The sequence below is a fragment of the Hyaena hyaena genome, unplaced genomic scaffold (assembly GCF_003009895.1).
Source record: "Hyaena hyaena isolate Hyena2069 unplaced genomic scaffold, ASM300989v1 scaffold_413, whole genome shotgun sequence".
NCBI classification, from domain to species: domain Eukaryota; kingdom Metazoa; phylum Chordata; class Mammalia; order Carnivora; family Hyaenidae; genus Hyaena; species Hyaena hyaena.
In genome coordinates, this window is record NW_024081047.1 from 1,133,658 (window position 1) to 1,154,377 (window position 20,720).

Genomic DNA, 20,720 nt, shown 5'->3' on the forward strand with positions numbered 1-20,720 from the left:
TAGGTACAACATTTCATAAACAGTGCTGACAAGGCTCTAAGCGTGTGCCACCACAATCAGGCATTGCTTTGGTGATACAGAATTTGACTTTCACAAATCTTCATTCTGGTGACTCTCACAGTGGCTTCTAGTGCCCAGAACCCATCAGAGTAACTAAAGAGGAAGATGACTTCATAGATCTTCAGACTGGCTAAGAGGGCACTCCTTCCAAAGTATCATGATCCTCTACAAAATAAGATTTTGTATGTTTAAGAACATAGATATTCCTATGGGGATAGTATCATCATCATCATCATAGTAATAAATGTATTATAGTCATATGTTCTTAGAATCATTAGACACCTTTTTCCCTAGGTGACTCTGTTTATTATTCTATCAGCTGCCATTTCTGTAAAATAGGTTAAATTTTTTTACCCTTATTTTTCTAACAGCCTTTGGAATTTTAAACTTTTCACTAACATCTTAAACTTAATTTTCACTGTTGAAAAAGAAATGTATTGCTCTTTCCTTCTAAGCTATTATTTTTTCTATGTCTTAATATTTCTCTGTCATTCTCTTTTTCAAGAGACCTTTTCATAGACTTTTGGCTTGTGCCATGGAAGAGAAACAGAAGGGATCTAGTTTGGAATTGAGAGACTATGAAGCTTCTGACAAGTAGAAAAGGGGCTAGGGAAGTATATAGCACCTAAAATCCTTGAAGCTGCATTTAAGAAAAAGAACACATTGAAGTATAAAGGGAAAAAAGTCTCTTTGTAGTCCCATAGTCCTTTTTACCCTTTTTGTTGGCTATCCTAAACCATTAGATTACTCTTTCAGGTATAATTTAGCAAGAACTCTGAAGGACCCAAGATAGTACCTTTCTGTGAGCAAACAAGTGAGCCTGCCACGGTTTGATGGAGGCTGGCAGATGACACAGAGCCCTGGGAGGGAGAGTAACATGAATATAGCATAGCAAGCAGTCTGAGCATCAGCATGTTTGTATCTGTTCCCTTTGCTTCTAAGTGTACTGTGTACAACACACATGGGCACATAGATGTCTTCACAGCAGGAGAGTCACTCTGAACTTAGGGAACTTCAATTTTTTAAAAAATAATGTGCAACAAGCGTATCTATAACTTTCAAGGCTGTTTGCTGTACAAAAATCCTTAAAAACCCTTGAAAAGGTAATTCAGAATGAACGATGGCCAGTACCTAGTTGCATAAGAGGTTTGGAGTCATGAGAGACTCATGGAGAATTGTCTTCCAACAAAGATATAAAGATCTATGTCTTTCCCAAAGCCAGGAGTTGGTCAAGATTTATGTCTTCCTGAAAGCGTAACAGAGACCAGTGCTCAGTGTTGTGCTAACAAATGTTTAATATCTCGTTCTTTGAAGGAAAAAAAAAGAAAAAGAAAAGAAGAATAAAAAGCCCTAATTTGTGATACTTGCTTATTTCTATGGTGGAAATATTCCATCATGGCTGATTTTAAGCTACCAAGAGATCACCACTGCATGTGGAGTTAGGAAGAGATGCACAATACTATGCAATTGTGTAGCATTTCTACCACATAGATATAATAGACAGAAATGATCCCAAGAGAATAGATAATACTAAAATTTAGTAAAATAAGTGTAAAGTATTTGAGTATTTATTTTTAATTTACTATAACTTATTTAATTAAAATTATATGTAATTTAATTTTTAATACTGGCTACCTTTAACAATTAGCTTGCAAAATTCCTGAAAATTTAACAATTGGCTCTTACAAGCAAGTATGAGCCAGCTCCAATACCCAGTTGCCAATACTCCTCTCTGTCTGGTTAATAGAGCTCATTAATCTCATTCCTCAAAATCAGGTCTCTTTTCTGTTTGTTCTACTAGATTATTTAAAAATACTTTTTCTTCTTTTATTTAAAACTAAGATGATATTCACCTCACTTTTTATTTCTCAACACCAGCTGGTTAACCTAAATAAATTGATCTATTGTATCCAAACTTAGATTATGTTAGAAACAACACAAAATTGATCATTTTGGGGATTCTCTTTATGCCATTTTTCTGCAATACAGTGGGTGGGTGTGAGTAGAAATTCATTTCTACTTTTTTGGGGGAATTGATATTTTTTCCCATCTTTTTCTAAGGAGTTTATAAATAGAACTTACCTCAGGAAAGTCTGTCACAAATTTTTTGGAGTTTTCATAGGTGTTAAGCTGAACCAAAAGCAATGCTGTTTCCTTAGGGTGAAAATTCAAATTCAGATACAAAAACACTGAACACTTATGTGCCAAATACTGGGCTAACCGATTTATGTATATGTTTCATTTAATAATTAAATCTGTGAAGTAGATATTCATATAATTTGTTGGTTAGGGAGCTGAGATTAGTTTTGGGTTCTTCACTTACATTTTGAGAAGGAAATGTTACAATGTGCCTCTCCCCTTCGTGGTCAGCATATAGTCATTAATGAAACATTTCCATAACATTTCTTACTAGGGAAACTTGACAAGGTAAATAGGCTGTCCCAAGAGCTCTAAGAAGGGATTTCATTTTCTCTGTGAATTGGTGTACATTTTTGGTTATAACAATAATTCAGAATGAAATTGTGGGCCACACATTACTAAAATATGTAAAAATATTTCAAAAGTAAGTAATCTACTAGTATGTTCATCAAACAGAAACTATTACTCAGTTTCAGGAAAAGTTATGATCAATATTATCATTAAAAATGGTATGTGAAGCTAGATATGTATATTGATGAATTTTTTTCAAGTGATTGAAACTCATACTATATTTTAAAAAAATCAAAATTTTTGTAGGTGATTATTTTATCTTGGTAGCATATCTTCTCTCTTGAGGGAAAAGATGATAAGCAAACTAATAAAGTTGTTCTAAAGAAAATAATACACTGACAACTTTATTTGATAAACTTCAAATAGGTGAGAAAATCAACATTATTTACATTACTTGATAGTTGACCTATCAGCTACTTTATCAAGTAGAAAATAAACTGCTTTCTTTTCACAAGTAATATGAATGCATAATATGTATCTAGGCATAGGTCAGCAAGTTTTGTTTAATTTGTGGATGTATAAATATCACCATTTTGGGTGCCAGTAAACTCAATCGGTTAAGTGTTCAACTCTTTATTTCGGCTCAGGGCATGACCTCACAGTTTGTGAGTTCGAGTCCTACATCCGGCTCTGCACTGACAGTGCTGAGCCTACATGGGATTCTCTAACTCCCTCTCTTCTCTGCCCTTCCCCCACTCGCTCTCTATCTCTCTTCTCAAATTAAAAAACATTTAAAAAATTACCACTTCAGTGGATTTGTTTCATGTTGACTTCATATCCACCATTTTAGTGGATATATTTTTAATGATTGTCATCTGGGAATAGTAATTTAAGAATTATAGAAGGCAATAGAATATCTGGTTTGCATAGTTATTATTAATTATATTAATATTTATTTCAAGTTTAATATGTGTCAGGCATAATCCTGAGTATATTAGATGCATTATGTTAATTTAACTTGAATTTATATAATTATTGTTGACTATATGCATATATTGATAATTTGTTAAAGCTATGGACCTGCTTAAGGAAAGATGCAAATATATATATGAACACAAATGTTTGTATATAACTTTAGGGATCATAGATCTTCTGAAGCCTATTCCTGAATTCTCACCTTAAGAATCCCTGTCTTAGAATAGTGCTTATAGAATTCAGTTGCAATAATATTGTTTCCAAACTGTAACTTGCTTATTTTTATCAGTATTTGACAGCATAGAACTTCAAGAATATAGTTCTGATGACCCTAATAGTAGGTTATATTGTATGAACAGGAAATTCCTATCACTGGAAAACACAATATTTGCCAAAAGTACCAACTGAGGAATAATTTATATCAGGGCAAAATTGGAAACAATATCCGATATCCAGTAATAGAGTACAGGTTAAACAGATTATGACACAACAAACTGTCATGAAGCCATTTTTAAGTAAGATGCATATCAATATTAATGTCAATAGCATATCACTGGGTCAAGAGTAGACTTTAAATAGCATATATATTATGTTTTAAAAAGTATATGTATACACACACACACATATGTGTGTATATATATACTTCTGAAAAAAACCAGGAAAACTCTTTGTTCTTAAAATATCCAAGTTAGCCTAAGAAAAGAGATCTCATTGATGGGCTGCACAAGAAATTTTAAAGGAAATATCCAGGTAACCCAGAAGTCCAAGCCATTCATTATATAGCTGATGTCATAAAGTCTGGAGCTAGAGGGTTTAAGAAGACTCTGGGTGATCAGAGTTCAGAGCCTTCCCTCCAATATTCCCCTTGAACTTGACTCAGCCACACTGTGCCTCCCAGCTTCTTTCTGCTTCACTTTCAATTGGCATACTCATTATATCTGCTCCTTGTAAATTTAATTTGCTCATAGCACAGTATGGTTTCTCCAATTCATGACCTTTTGGTTTCAGATCCTATTGCTAATAGTTTTTAGTTTAAATTCTCAAGATGGAGCCTATTACTTCTTACTTATTTTGTTGGACTAGAGTTGTTTCTGTACAACCTGTTGATTATTTCCTTTACGGAGATATCTACCTGAAGCTGGGGTGATGGACTGGGGTGGTAAGTTTCATTTGGTAGAAGGGTGTGGGTAGGGTAATTTTATTTAGAATGGCCTAGGGATATAGGATATAGGCAGCATAAAGTATTCTCTTAAGAGAAGATTAGGCACCAGAAAACTAATAGTGGCTATTTCTGGGTAGTAGGGTTATAAGGTAAAGAAAACAAACAAACTATACATATATATTTGTTTCCTGTTTGTATTTCTCTAATTTCTAATTTTAAATAATTATATATGACTTGGAAAATAAGGAAATAATAACAATAGAATGTGATTTGTACTTTTTCCTCTGTAGTTTTGTAGTTTTGGTCTAATTACATTTGTTAGCGAATTTCCAAAATCTACAATAAAATTTTGCTTTGGAAAAGATGAAATGTACTGATTAAAAAAAAAGAAAAGAAAAACAGAAGACAAAAAAGAAGAGGAAAAAAGAAAGAAAATTAAACATGTGTTTGGGTATTTTAACCAATCAGAACCAGTACTGGGTACCATTTTGGATTGTGTAGCTTATGCTGGGGCTGGAGAGATACAGAGATACATATTCTATGACAAAGCCTCTGACTTCAAGTTCCACTCGGTAAATATTAGTTGAGTACTTTAATGTACAATAGGGATTCAGAGGTAATAAGATAACAGTCACTGCCTCCTCAAAGAGCTAGCAAACTAGTTAATTATAGGAACAGGAAAAAAATTAATATTGCAAGACAATGTATGTGAAGGGTCCAATGACTGATATGAGAGTTCAGAGCAGTGAGAAGTCATTTCAAGTTGGGATGAATAAAAAAGACCTCATGAGAGATGTGGGATTTGAGTTGGTCTTATTGGATGGGGAATGCCTGGGTAAATGGGGGTATGATAGATGGTATTATTGGACTGTGGGAAGAGCTAGCAAAACATGTACAGGTAGGAGGACACAGGCTTGTTTGGGAGATGTGAGTATAGTGGACTCGTGTTGCAGAGTGATGGCAGATGAGATTGGGTTAGATAGAAACAAGATTTTACTAAATCCTTTTTATTATTACTATTTTTTAATGTTTATTTTTGAGAGAGAGAGAGAGACAGAATGTGAGCAGGGGAGGGCAGAGAGAGAGAGACAGAGACACAGAATTCGAAGTAGGCTTCAGGCTCTGTGCTATCTATATAGAGCCTGATGTGGGGCTTGAACTCACAAACCATGAGATCATGACCTGAGCCGAAGTTGGACAATTAACCGACTGAGCCACCCAGGTGCCCCTACTAAATGCTTTTTAAATGTGCTTTCATAAAATGCTTTGGAGCTGGTTTTTTGTTTTGTTTTGTTTTGTTTTGTTTTGAAATTTCAAGTGCATTAACTATGTAGAATGTTTCAGAGCTGACTAGCTAGCCTATGTTTGATAAGAGGATAGTAATCGGTTGTCCTGCCCCTGCCTCTCAGCTGTCTCTTACCTGGAATCCTTAGTCTTAGAATCCTTTGTAATTAATGAGAATCCAAAGACCTTCTTAATGGAACACTGGCATTAGTATGTTGTCCTGGTATTCTGATCTAGAAATCATGTTATTATAAATGCTTGCTTGGACTTTCACTCCATTTTAGGCTCTGAGTCTACTTTTGCCTTTCCCAACTTTTCCTCTAACTGTTAACACTCTCTTCATCCTGCTGGATATCCCGATTAAAGTTGCGGGACTTGACCTTGGGTGTTTTACCATGATATTAATTTTTGATTCCCAATTCCAGGATCTTTGTTCCAAATCCTGGTTTATGGTACTCAGTTATGAGGGCACAAGCAGGGGAGAGGGGCAGAGGGAGAGAGAATCTTAAGCAGGCTCTATGCTCAGTGCAGAGCTCAATGTGAGGCTCGATCCCATGACCCTGGGATCATGATCTGAGCTGAAATCAAGAGTAGGACGTTCAACCAACTAAGCTGTCAAGGCACACCTCAAAATAAATATTTTTAAAAGAGCATATTAGAGTTGTGCTTACACAACATTAAGTTATTCTGAGAAGATAGTCACTATGTATGATGTGATAGTACAGACAGAACACTGATCCACTAATGAATTTAATGTCTTGGTCCGTTTCTACCTATTCCAACCCCATTCAGCTACAGGTAAAGAGGATATTTTCGGCAGCAGTCTCCTCTCCTGCCCAGCCTCTGAATGCATCCTGTCCAAGGCAAAAGCATATCACTGGGCTCAAACGTAGCTGATAGTAGGGTCTGGAATGAGTCTAAATTGAGTAGCAAGTCCCTATGAAGCACTCCCTCAACCATCATTCTGACCCCCAAGCCCGTTATTATGTTTGCCCATGGCTTATAACAAAATTCATGCTAGGATTTCCTTTTCTGTACTCTAATTTCACCTACAGAATGGATGTTATGCTTCTAACTCAGCCCTTTTGTTAAGCCCATATTCTTTTCAAACCTTGTCAACCTCATTCCTGGAAATTCTCTCTTGAACCCTGCTGACAGTACAAGGAAGCCTTGGAACCATGAAACTGGTTCCAGGATGGGCCACCCCAGTATCTATATCAGACTGATTGACCTGCTTAATTTTTTCAATTGTCTTTGCGGTGTTTGAAGTGTTGCTGCCAGCTTAATTCTGAGGAGCATTTAAACAATTATGAATAAGAACACATCTAATAAATAATTTATTAAATCCTTAATATGTGGCAGAACTAGTAAGGTAAGTGTTTAAGGAGTTAGACATGCATTCCTTCTTTTGGTATGTAATGCAGGAGTTGTTCTCAATCCAAAAGAATATGAGACTTAAGTGATTCACAATGTATATCTACAAACTCTGTTTTTCTGAAAAGTGGTTTTTAAGTATCTGATGACTATATCTTTAAACCTTACAGTGAATATATATTTTGAAATGAGTACTGACTTTTCTATGAATCATATTGGACCATGGGACCACCTAGATCATACTATTCTAGAAAACATTTGATGCTTCATATAATTCACCCTTTGTGTTTACTGAACACCTGCTACTTACAGGGCAATACATTATAAAAAGAAATCAGAAGAAGTATGGGATATGTGAGGGATATAAAAATGAGTAAAACATAGTCCTTGCCTTTGTGTGGAGGGATTATGACAATTACATGTAGACATGAGCACAAAGCAGGATAGCCAGTACAGTCCTAAAAGGACAAGAAAAACAATTTTAATAATAATGGCATGGTTTTCGTCCTTGGCTAAGATAAAGAATAATTATATACCCAAGATGCAAATTATGCCTGGCTTAATTATCTCTATCAATTTCAAGAAGCAGATGCTCAGATGTGCAGACAGATACTAATAACTCACTTGGGAGCATTTAATCTGTATCTTTTTATGGGTGTGGGAGAGATGTTTGCTGATTTTGACTGATGTTACATTCTTTAAGAACAGTGTGGCAGACCTTTCCTCAAACTGTATTCTACTATGTATGACCTTTGCCTGTACATTCTTCAGTAGCTAAAAAGGCAGGTTAGTCCAGTGACAAAATCCACATCTTCATGTCAAACTAATTTAAGGAAAAATTTATCACCTAACTTCATAGTGTGAAGAACATTAATAATTCAGTGGTTTGTATACATTTCCATTCATGCTCCTTGTGAAGATGTTTATGCTGCAGGGATGGAGGAGTTGGGAAAACCTCTTTGCCACTCTGTCTCCATGCCTCCTCTCCTTCTAGATTATCTGGCTTTAGCAACAGTGGAATGAGCATTCAGTGGATCTGAAGAAGTGGTAGTGTTTGTTAGTACTTTGTACCTTCTGTAGCTCCTCACTGATGATCTCCTTCATGCTAGCCCTGTCTGGGTTATTAAGTATGATATTTTTTAAAGGTTTCTTTTCTATAATTTGGTGCTGATAAGAATGGGCTTAGTATAAATATCTTTTCTTTTGTATTGAAACAAAGATTTTTAAAAATGCAGACTCTGAGGGAAGATTCCAGAGACTTGGTCTCTTGATAACTACCCATCTGTGAAAAAATTCTATTTCTGTTGAACTAGAGACCTGGCAATGGCAAAATGGACTGCCACTGTGAGCCATTTATTCTGTCTCACTGGACAGAATAAATTGTTTCCTAATTGAAGCTATGTCATGACATGAACTGTAAAATGTAGTAGCAATAATTTACTCTCAGCTTAAAGAAATGTCAGAAAATTGTCTGCTCTTTAAAAAAGCATTTTTTTCAACCAGACTGTGAGATAAAACTGAGAAAAGGAATACTTTCTGCAGTACTGTTTTACACTTTAACTTAAACTGAATATTTTGCAATATTTTGAGAGAACTAGTTTAAAAGCATTATGTATATGTATGCTTTTGAATAGTGTCATTTTTATAAATAACTCAGAATTTTAAAAAAATGTTTATTTTTGAGAGAGAGAGTGAGTGGGGTAGGGGAGGATAGAGGGGGACAGGGGATCTGAAGTGGGCTCCATGCTGACAGCAGCAAGTGAGCTTGATGTGGGGCTAAAACTCATGAACTCGAACTGCGAGATCATGACCTGAGCCAAAGTTGGACGCTCAACTGATTGAGCCACCTGGTGCCCCATAATTCAGTTTCTTGACCATAATTACACTTACTGTTTAATGCCCTATGGACACAGACATTTGCTACCTTTGGATGAGGTCTGTAATACAGAAAACTTGCCTACAGACATTAAAACACAGATACACAGTCACAGACACACACACACACACACATATCGGCAGCATATGTACACACATACACTCACTATTTCTGTATTAAAAACATCTACTAACACACCTGGGAATTTACTATAATAACAATTGTGAAATTTCAGAAATGATAGGTAAAAGGATTATTTCAAATGATGTTAAAATACTTGGCAATCTAGTGAGATATCTATACCATACTTTTCACAAAAGTAAATTCCAAATAGATTAAAGATCTAGACATTAAAAAAAGAAACCCACAACTAAATGCCTGAATAAAAAGAATAAAACAGGCTTATAATTGTAGGATAAGAAAAGACTTTCTCAGCATAATACAAAACCTACAAATTGCAGGGAAAAAGTCAGTGTATTAAAAGTAAGATAAAAACCTTTTATTTGAAAAGATAAAAATAAAATTAAAAGACAAATGAGAGACTGGGAAAAAATATATGTAAAGACAAAAGATGAGTGTCCGGAATATTTTACTAATATTCTACTAATAAATAGAAGAAGAAAAAGACAACTAGCCAAACAGAAAATCAGCAAAGATTACAAACAGGAAGTTAATGAAAGAGGGAATAAAAGTGTCCAATAAACTCATAGAAAAATTATCCATTTCAATAATTGTTAAATAAATGAAAATTAAGCAATAACTAGCTATATTATTAGCCCAATTGATGGGCAACATCTCAAAAGATTCATAACATCTACCCTTGGTAAGAAAAAATTGGCACTCTTGTGTCAAGGGTGGTGAATGTGGGTATAGCTTTTTGTAAGGCCAAATGTGACCTTTGACCCAGCAATTTCATGAGGAATTCCACTTGTAGGGGGTTTAGTCCACAGAAATACTTACTTAATTATATATATAAACAGGTATGTCCAAGGATGCTCATTGCAGTGTTGTTTACTAACCAAAAACTGAGGGAGTCAATCAATAAGAAAATGGTTGAACCGACTACAGAATATTCATTAAAGGAAATTCATATAGCAGAGGAAAAGAGAGTAGTAGATTCCTATGTACTGACTTGGAAAAGTACTTATTACAAGTAAAATAAAAAGCACATTGCAAAACCATACTCATAGACTGATTCTGTTTTCATTTGGGGAGAAAAGCCAACAATAATGTATGTCCTTACAATCATAAAATGAAGCCTGGAAGAATATAAAATGATATCTTGATGGTGGCTATGCAGGTGGGGGCTGAAGAAGCAGGAGAGAAGGAAAGGAGGGGTTTCACTTGTTATTTCATATCCATCAAAAAATGAAAGTAAGATTATGAGTGATTTTGGCTTTTTTTACTTTTTTATATTTAACATCTTTTCTATTATAGACATGCATTGCTTTTGTATTAAAAGAATAGATGTAACCTTGAAAAACTAATTCCTGAAGGATGAGTTGAAAAGATGATAGACTGGAAGCAGGAAGATCACTTAGGAGGCTTTAAATGACCATGGGAAGGATGCGAGGCTATGCTCCCAAATGCCAGTCCACAGCTCTTTCCCAGAGTCTTCCCAAAGGCCCCATGAAAGGTATCATTATCCTATCTCACAGGGCCTAGCTGATAACAAAACTCAGTTTGTCTGGTTCCTATGCAGGCAACCATTTCAGTTCTGATTCCACATTTAATGTGTTTCCACATGAGACCAGATAGATGAAAGCAACATCATCTTTGCCAAGGGCCCCTTGGGCTATTCTCTGCAGCTCAGCAACCTGAAGGTTATAGCACCATTACATCAACCAGCTCCTTGGGGACTGGCAAGGAGCTCTCAGGCTGTCTCCAAGGAAGCCAGCTTTCCTTCCTCTACTGTGCTTGATCCTGATCACTGAGTGTAGTCTGCTTAGTCTGTACTAAAATCTTTTGCTTCCTGTTTACCAAGTCATGCTCATACCTGCAGTCTGCCTTGAATACAGCATTGTCATTGCCCTAAACAGTTATTGTGATCATTGCACATTTCACCTTTGAGCTCCTTCAGGCCTATGAGCTTACCCTTCAACATGCATAATGCAGTGCTCAACACAGAATAAGCAATGTCACATGATGGAAACTGATTCCACACGGGGCACCTCTCTGAAGGTCTTGCTCGCAGTTTGCTTGCTTACTAAGAAGCAGATGTTGAAACATCTGCTTAAATATTGTGAAATCTTTTCACAGATTGAACATTTAGTTCCTGCAGAATAACTGGGAAAGATCATGTTTACCAAACTGGAGGTGACTTGTATATTGATAGGAGAATTTGGTAGAATAGCCTGTGTAGCATTCCAATGAGCACAAGTGTGATATTAACAAAAGGTTTGATGTGTTTAATAGGAAATAGTTTTGATTGTTTCTAGCTTTAAATCTCATTAGTATATTATTACCTAGAATTTTTATTCATTTTATCTTTATATTATATAGAATTGCTACACATAGAAATGTTATGAAAAGCAATTTTGAATAAAATTTAAAATGTATCTGAGAGCTGAATTGGTACGGTAGAGAAGATACATAGATAATGTTGTCCCTTTTTTCTTCTCCAGCAAAAGATTGTAAACCTTTCTAATTTTAAAATTATTGCATATTCACATAACATCTCCAAGGAGCTGCATATTAGCCAATGAACATGCAGCTGCAACAATCCTATTTTGCTTCTGTACTGCAATAGAAGAACATTTGTTTTAAACAATTAAGATAATCCGGTTACCTCACAGACCCAATGTCTTATTTTGAGTTTCAGTGATTTCTGTCTGATGTCACATAGAAGAAAACATAATTTTGCTTGTCTTTTAGCAGCAGAGAATTTGTAAATTTTGCTGCTCAGTGGCGTGTCTTTAGAGGAAATTTTGAAATTGCACCTTGTGACTTGTACCACTTTGCATATGAGATTATTGATCTGATGTGCTGGTAGCTTTTTCAAGCAAAAGCCTGTGACTGGTTGAAAGTGGAAAATTGTTTGTTGTTTGGCCTCCCTGATCTCAATCACTGGTTTTAACAAAAGTGTCTAGTTGCTTAGACATCATGCAGAATAGTTTGGGAATGAAGAAATTACTCCTAATTAAATCTCTGTTACCTTGCTGGGCTCAATTTTCTCCAGTTACCACACACACACACACACACACACACACACACACGCACACACACACACACACACACACACACTGAAATAATAAAATAGAAGCATTTTCATCCATTTTAGAGAAAAATAAAAAGTAATCATAGAGTATTATTAGAACTTTCTCTTTTTTAAGTATTGTGCTGTGTTGAGAGTGAGGCTTACCTAGTAGCTTTGGGGTGACCTCCACAATGACAATGCTTTATTGCTAGTCTAGTGACTTTGAGTCCTAGTCTAGTAACTTTGAGTCCTAGTCCAACTCTTTAGCACTTATAGAGGAAAGTCACTATTTTCATTTAATTTAGAAGCCTATTGATCTGCCCTTAGTTAGAGGCATAGACTAGCCATATTCAAGCTGCCTACCAAAATTTTAAACTTGAACACCCTGCTACTCAATCATTTTCAAAACCTTCACAGAGATGAACAAAACTAATAAATGTGAATATCTAATACTTAAAACTGAGTCTAAAGGAATAATAATCCCATATATATGAGTATCTAATATTCATAGGTATTGGTGATTCTTCAGGTGATTGCCTGAAGAAGATGCCACTTCTCTGTCAGATATTATAAGTCTAACCACTGGGGCAAGCCAGGCCCTGAGACAGCTATATCGCAATTTTGACTACTCCACACTTGGGTATTAGGACATCAGCCTACCCTTTGAGACCTAATGCGTTTTAGTGTTTGGGCAGCTTAGACTTCTGCTTGCATCCAGTAGCTTGCCTGAAGCAGATTCTAAGGAACCGTGTTCAGGACTGATTGCCTATATTCTTTTGCTGAATGTTCTCTTGCTTCCCTTGTAACTAGCATGCCGGGTCTAATGAAGGACACCTGCCCATTAGTAACTATACCAGACTTGTCCTTAAGGTCAGTGATGAGATTAAGTGAAACAAGTCAGAAAAGTAAATAAAGGAATCAGGAAGGACATTTTCTAATTTTGAACTTAGTAGAGTGGTTTTTCCTGAAAAACTGCATGCCTTGTAATATGCCTTAGGGGAAATTACCCAGTATCTGATTTGGAGAGGGACAAAAAGGTAAATGTTGATGGTCGAAGCAACTCAGGTTGTGTCTTTGATAAAAATTTATCTGCTCGTTGCTTAAATTTTGCTTTTGTTTTATCTATAAAACTATTATCTTCATAGGTGAAACTCTGTTTAGTGATCAGGGGACTTTTTGTTTTTGAAAGCCTTTTAGTACCATCCATGACCAAGTTAGTTGAATTTTAGCCTTTTGTGTGTATGTGAAACTAAAATAACTTTCCCTCTCCCTAATCTGCAGTAACTCAGTTCATTAACTATGAAATCTAATGAAAATCATTCACAGTTGGTAGCAGAAAACTATAGACATTCTACTCATTTACTGGCTTTTTATAATCAAGGAGACTGAAGCATGTTGTTTCCAGTTGTGCACGCAAAAGGGAAATGCTGATGTTTTTGCTTTGTTTGAACAAGAGTGGTTCCTTTAGTTCCTTTTCTAAACCTTTCTGTGAGAACAAGCTAGTTCCTCTGAGAATAAAGAACTGCCTACAGCCATATGCACTCATCTGTTTTCTACAAATGTTCTTGGTGTTTTTCACACCCAACTGGTGGGTGCTGGTGGTACCCAGTGGGAGTGGACAGGCCAGGCAGGCCTCAGTCAGGTAAGAAAGAATTTATAATTAAATGTGTAATTATAAGAAAGCTATTACAAAAACTGTTTTCTCATGTATGTTGTAACAAAGATATTTCTCTGCCCTTGCTAATGGGCCACAGTCCTCTGCTGGCTCTGTACTCTGAATTGCTACTTTATAAATGTTTTTTCTTGGACTTTGTTACACATTGTCAAAATAGCTTGTTTGTGTGCTGTTTGCTTCATAGCTGTAAGGTCACACCCCTATGTAGTTCTTGAATTCTTTTGTCAAGAACCTCAACTAATAAGCATTCCTACATTTTTGCTTTCTTATTTCTCTCATATTTCAACAACTCCCCTAGGAAAATGCATCTGAATTCACAGAGCACTTATTCCACAGGCAGTGTCCTGGATTTGTAAGAAGTTGGGTTGGGATAGAAGGGAAAGGCTCTTTCCTTTTTAATTTCATTTTTCTTGTTCTTCAATGTATATCTATCGTGGCTGTTTCATCTCTAGGTTTTATGAGAACAATATGTGAATGCTAATATTGAATTTCTTTCTAGCATTTTATTTTGACTAAAAATTGTGCAATTCACCATGATGGAGTTTTACCGCATGGTTAACGTAGCAGGTTTAGGCAGCAGGCTTAAGCAATGGAAACCTGAGTAGGGTAAAAGGGCCCACAGTGACCACCGGGCTGAATGCAAACAGGCACTTAACTTTAGGGGACCCACCTCAAAATATCCATAAGCTTTAGCTGACCAATGGGCTATGTATAACTGATCTCAGGTTATACCAAGAAAAGAATATTCTATATGTTTTCATGCATCCTCACTTCCCCCCTTAACTATGTGGTATGGAATTAAAATTGGGAAAAGTATTCCTATTTGCTACTCTATCCAATGATATAGAATATTGAATTTGTCTATTTACTTGTATAAATGATAGTGACTGTTTAAAAAAATGTCTGGTGATATTTGATATAAATGTTATGTTTTGAGGGTTTCAAAATCATTCGGATGACTTTGTAAGTTGTGAATGTTTTTAAAGCATGACAAAAATGTGTGTGTCTACATATGTGTATGTACAAAACATGGCATAATTAAATTTTTTTTTTATATTTAGTTTTGAGAGAGAGAGCATGAGCAGGGAGCGGGGGGCAGAGAGAGGAGGCAGAGGATTCAAAGCAGGCTCTATCACAGAACCCAATGCGGGGCTCAAATCCATTAACGCAAGATCAAGACCTGAGCTGAAATTGGTGGCTTAACTGACTGAGTCACCCGGGGGCCCTGGCATAATTTTTAGTAGGTTTAACATTCCCTGAGTCGTAAATATATAAAATCAGCTTCTAGAAGGAGTATATATACTTAAATAACTATTGCCCAAGGTCACACACTATATTAGTTTGCTGGGGATGTCATAACAGGGCTGGGGAGCTTAAACAACTGAAATTTATTTTTCTAATAATTCTGAAGGCTTCAAACCTGAGGTCAGTTTATCAACAGAGCTAGTTTCTTCTGCAGCCTATCATCTTGGCTTGCAGATGGCCACTCTCTCCCTGGGTCATGTCTATCACCTAATCTCCTCCTCCTCTCTTTTTACTTTTTAACTTTAAAAAAATTCTAGTATAATTAATGAACAGTATTATATTAGTTTTAGGTATATCATTTAGTGATTCAAGAATTCTGTACATTACTCAGTGCTCATCATGATAACTGTACTCTTAATCCCCATTATCTATTTTACCCATTGGCCCACCCTCCCCTCTGGGAACCATCAGTTTGTTCTCTATAGTTAAGAGTGTTTTTTGTTTGCTTTGTTTGTGTCTTTTTTCTGTGTTCATTTGTTTTATTTCTTAAATTCTACATATGAATAAAATCATATGGTATTTATTTTTCTCTGACTGACTTATTTTGCTTAGCATTATATCCTCTAGATCCATCCATATTGTTTCAAATAGAAAGATTTCATTCTTTTTTATGGGTGAGTAATATTCCATTCATATATATGTATCTTACATCTTCTTCATCCATTCATCAGTGGACACTTGGGCTGCTTCCATATATTGGCTATTATAAATATGCTACAAAAAAATAAGAGTGCATATATCCTTTGAAATTAGTGTTTTCATATTTTTTGAGTAAATACCCAGTGATGGAATTATTGGATCATATGATAATTCTATTTTTCACTTTTTGAGGAAACTCCCTACTGTTTTCCACAGTGGCTGAACCAGTTTGCATTCGTAACAACCATGCACAAATGTTCCTTTTTCTCTATATCCTTGTCCACATTTGTTGTTTCTTGTATTTTTGATTTTAGCCATTCTGACAGGTGTGAGGTGATATCCCATTGTGGTTTTGATTTGCATTTTCCTGATGACTAATGATGTTGAACATCTTTTGCTGTTTCTCTGGCCATCTGTATGTCTTCTGCCCATTTTTAATTGGATTATTTGGTATTTTTGGTTTTGAGTTGTATCAATTCTTCATATACTTTGCACTAACTCTTTATCTGATATGTCATTGGCAAATATCTTCTCCCATTCAGTAGATTGTCTTTTAATTTTGTTGATTGTTTCTTTTGCTGTGCAGAAGCTTTTTATTTTGATATAAGTCCCAATAATTTATTTTTTCTTTTGTTTCCCTTGCCTCCGGAGACATATCTTGAAAAATGTTGTTATAGCCAATGTCAGAGGAATTACTGTCTGTGCTCTCTTCTAGGATTTTTATAGTTTCAGGTCTCACATTTAGATATTTAATCCATTTTGAGTTTTATTTTATTTCTGTAAGTGGTCCAGTTTCATTGTTCAGAATGTAGTTGTCTAGTTTTCCCAACACCATTTGTTGAAGAGTCTATGTTTTTCTCCATTGCATATTCTTGCCTTCTTTGTTGAAGATTAGTTGAACATATAATTGTGGGTTTATTTCTGGGTTCTCTGTTGTGTTCCATTGATCTATAGTATAGTTTGATATCAGGTATTTTGACACCTCCAGTTTTGTTCTTCTTTTTCTTTTTCTTTTTTAAGTTTGTTTACTTATTTTGAGAGGGAGAGAGAGAGAAAGAGAGAGAGTTGGGGAGGGGCAGAGAGAGGGGGAGAGAGAGAACCCCAAGCAGGCTTTGCACTTATAGCACGGAGACCAACGTGGCGCTTGAATTCATTAACTGAGAAATCATCACCTGATCTAAATTCAGGAGTTGGGTGCTTAACCAACTGAGCCATCCAGGACCCCCTGTTCTTTTTCAAGATTGCTTTGGCTGTCCAGGTCTTTTGCAGTTAGATACAAATTTTAGGATTATTTGTTCTAGCTCTGTGAAAAATGCTTTTGATATTTTGATGGGATTGCATTAAATCTGTAGATTCCTTTGGGTAGCATGGACATTTTAATAATATTGATTTTCCCAATCCATGAGTATGGAATATCTTTCCATTTGTTTGTGTCATCTTTCATCAGTGTTTTATAGTTTTCAGAGTATAGGTCTTTCACCTCCTTAGTTAAGTAATTCCTAGGTATTTGATTATTTTTGGTGCAATTGTAAATGGGATTATTTTCTTAATTTCTCTTTTCTGTTGTTTCATTATTAGGATATAAAAATGCAACAGATTTCTGCACAATAATTTTGTATCCTGTGGCTTTACCGAATTCATTTATCAGTTCTAGTAGATTTTTGGTGGAGTCTTTAGGATTTTCTATATATAGTATTATGTCATCTGCAATAGTGAAAGCTTTACTTCTTCCTTACGAATTTGGATGCCTTTAATTTCCTTTATTGTCTGATTGCTGTGGCTAGGACTTCCAATATCATGTTGAGTAAAACTGTTGAGAATGGGCATCCTTGTCTTATTCCTGACCTCAGGGGGAAACACTCTTAGTTTTTCACTATTGAGTATGATGTTTTTTGCGGGTTTTTCATTTATGGCCTCTATTACGTGGAAGTTCCCTTTAAACCTATTTTGTTGAGGATTTTTATCCTGAATGGATCTTGAGTTAGTCAAATGCCTTTTCATCATCTATTGAAATGATCATATGGGTTTTTATCCTTTCTCTTGTTGATATGATATATCACACTGATTGATTTGCAAATACTGAACCACCCTTGCATCCCCAAAATAAATCACATTTGATCATGGTGAATGATTTTTTAATGTGTTCTTGGATATGGTGTGCTAATATTTGTTGAGGATTTTTGCATCTATGTTCATCAGAGATATCAACCTATAGTTCTCTTTTTTTATAGTGTCTTTAATTTTTTTAATGTTGTATCTTTTATTTTTGAGAGAGACAGAGTGTGAGTGGGACAGAGGGAGAGAGGGAGACACAGAATGCAAAGCAGGCTCCATTTTCTGAGCTGTCAGCACAGAGCCTGATGCAGGGCTCAAACTCACAAACTGCGAGATCACAACTAGGGCTGAAATTGGAGGCTTAACTGACTGAGCCACCTAGTGTCTTTATTTGGTTTGGGTATCAGGGTAATGCTGGCATAATGAATGAATTTGGAAGCTTCCCTTCTTTCTCTTCTATTTTTTAGAACTATATAAATATATATAAATATATAGTAGAACTCATCTGTGAAGCCATCTAGTCTTAGAGTTTTGTTTGTTGGGAATGTTTTGATTACTAACTCAACTTCATTGCTGGTAATCTGGTCTGCTCAAATGGTCTATTTCTTTCTTATTCAATTTGGGAGGTTGTATGTTTCTAGAAATTTATCCATTTCTTCCAGGTTGTTCAGTTTGTTGGCATATAATTTTTCATATTATTCTCTTACAATTCTTTGTATTTCTGTGATGTTGATTGTTATTTCTCTTCTTTCATTTCTGATTATGTTTATTTGAGTCCTTTGTTTTTTTTTTTAATCTGGGTAATGGTGTATTTTGTTGATCTCTTCAGAGAACTAGCTCCTGGTTTCATTGTTCTGTTCCATTGTATTTTTAGTTTCTATTTCATTCTACTCTAATCTTTATTATTTCCTTCCTTAACGCTGTCTTTGGATTGTGTTTATTTTTCTTTTTCTAGTTCCTTTAGGTGTAGATTTAGGTTGTTTTACAAGATTTTTCTTGCTTCTGGAGATAGACCTGTATTGCTATAAACTTTCATCCTAGGACACCTTTTCTTGCATCCCAAAGATTTTGGACCACTGTGTTTTCACTTTCATTTGTCTCCATATGTTTTTGGATTTTCTCTCTGATTTCTTGGTTGACCCATTCACTATTTAGTAGCATGTTATTTAACTTCTATGTATTTATGTTCTTTCCAGATTTTTTTCTTGTGGTTCATTTGTAGTTTCCTACCATTGTAGTAGGAAAAGATGCATGATATGATTTTGATCTTTTTAAAAAATTTTTTAATGTTTATTTATTTTTGAAAGGAAGAGAGCACAAGCAGGGGAGGGGCAGAGAGAGAGGGAGACACAGAAGCTGAATCAGGCTCCAAGCTCTGAGCTGTCAGCACAGAGCCTGACATGGGGCTCAAACTCACAAACCATGAGATCATGACCCTAGCAGAAGTTAGACATTTAACTGACTGAACCATCCAGACGCCCCTGATCTTTTTTAATTTGTTCTGACTTGTTTTGTGGCCTCATGTGTGATCTATTCTGAAGAATGTTCCATGTGCACTTGAAAAGAATGTATAGTCCACTGTTTTAGGATAGAAAGTTCTGAATATATCAGTTGTATCCAGCTGGTCCAATGTGTCATTTAAAACCACTGTTTCCTTGTTGAATTTCTGTTTGGATGAACTATCCATTGATGTCAGTGGAGTGTTAAAAAATCCCCTACTATTTTTGTACTACCATCAGTTACTTCTATTATGTTTGTTATTAGCTGCTTTGTATATTAGGGTGCTTCTGTGTTGTGTCCATAAATATATATAATCGTTATATCTTATTTAACTGTTCTCTTTATGAATATGTAGTATCTTTCTTTGTCTCTTGTTACAGTCTTTAAAATAAAGACTGTTTTGTCTGAAATAAGTATTGCTAACCTGGCTTTCTTTTCACTTCCTTTTGTATGATAAATGTTTTTCCAGCCTATCACTTTCAATCTGCATGTGTCTTTAGTTTGAAGTTAGTCTTTCCTGGGCAGCGTATAAAAGGGTCTTGTTTCTTATCCATTCCACCATCCTATGATTTTGATTGGCGTATTAGCCTATTTACATTCAAAGTTACTATTGTACTTGTTGCCATTTTGTTACTTATTTTGTGTTTGTTTTTGGAGTTCTTCTCTATCCTTTTCTTCTCTTGCTCTTTTCTATCACTGTTTGCTGGCTTTCTTTAGTGCTCTACTTGGATTCCTTTCTTTTTATTTTTGCATATCTATTACCAGTGTTTGCTTTGTGGTTACCATTAGGTTTCTATATAGCATGCATATGACAGCCTATATTAAGTTGATGGTCACTTAAATTTGAACCCATTTTAAAAGCACTAAGTTTTTAATCCCTTCCATATTCTAGGTATATGGTAACATACATCACATAATTTTATTTTGGGAATCCCTTAACTGATTTTTTAGAGATATCCTTTTTTTTTTTTTTTTTTTACCACTTGTGCTTCCTAGTTTTCTCATACCTGCTTATGATCGTTCCTCTCCACTCAGAGTCCCCTTTAACATTTCTTTGGTTTTATTTATTTTTTTAATGTTTTTTATTATTTATTTTTGAGAGAGAGAGAGAGACAACGTGAGCAGGGGAGGGTCAGAGAGACAGAGAGAGAGACACAGAATCTGACAGGCTCCAGTCTCTGTCAGCACA

The 20,720-nt window shown here is 35.4% G+C and overlaps 1 protein-coding gene across 3 annotated transcripts in view; it reads left to right on the forward strand.

Annotated features, from left to right (window-relative positions):
• Positions 1 to 20,720, forward strand: part of SCEL (sciellin) — a 232,539-nt gene that overhangs the window by 656 nt on the left and 211,163 nt on the right. For 2 of the 3 annotated variants that reach the window (XM_039252453.1, XM_039252457.1), the window contains exon 1: positions 13,895 to 13,999. The exons of the other annotated variant lie outside the window; for it this stretch is intronic. The gene's annotated coding sequence lies outside the window, so the exon portion shown is untranslated. Of the gene's footprint in view, positions 1 to 13,894; positions 14,000 to 20,720 lie in introns of those variants that run through there. 3 annotated transcript variants of the gene reach the window in all.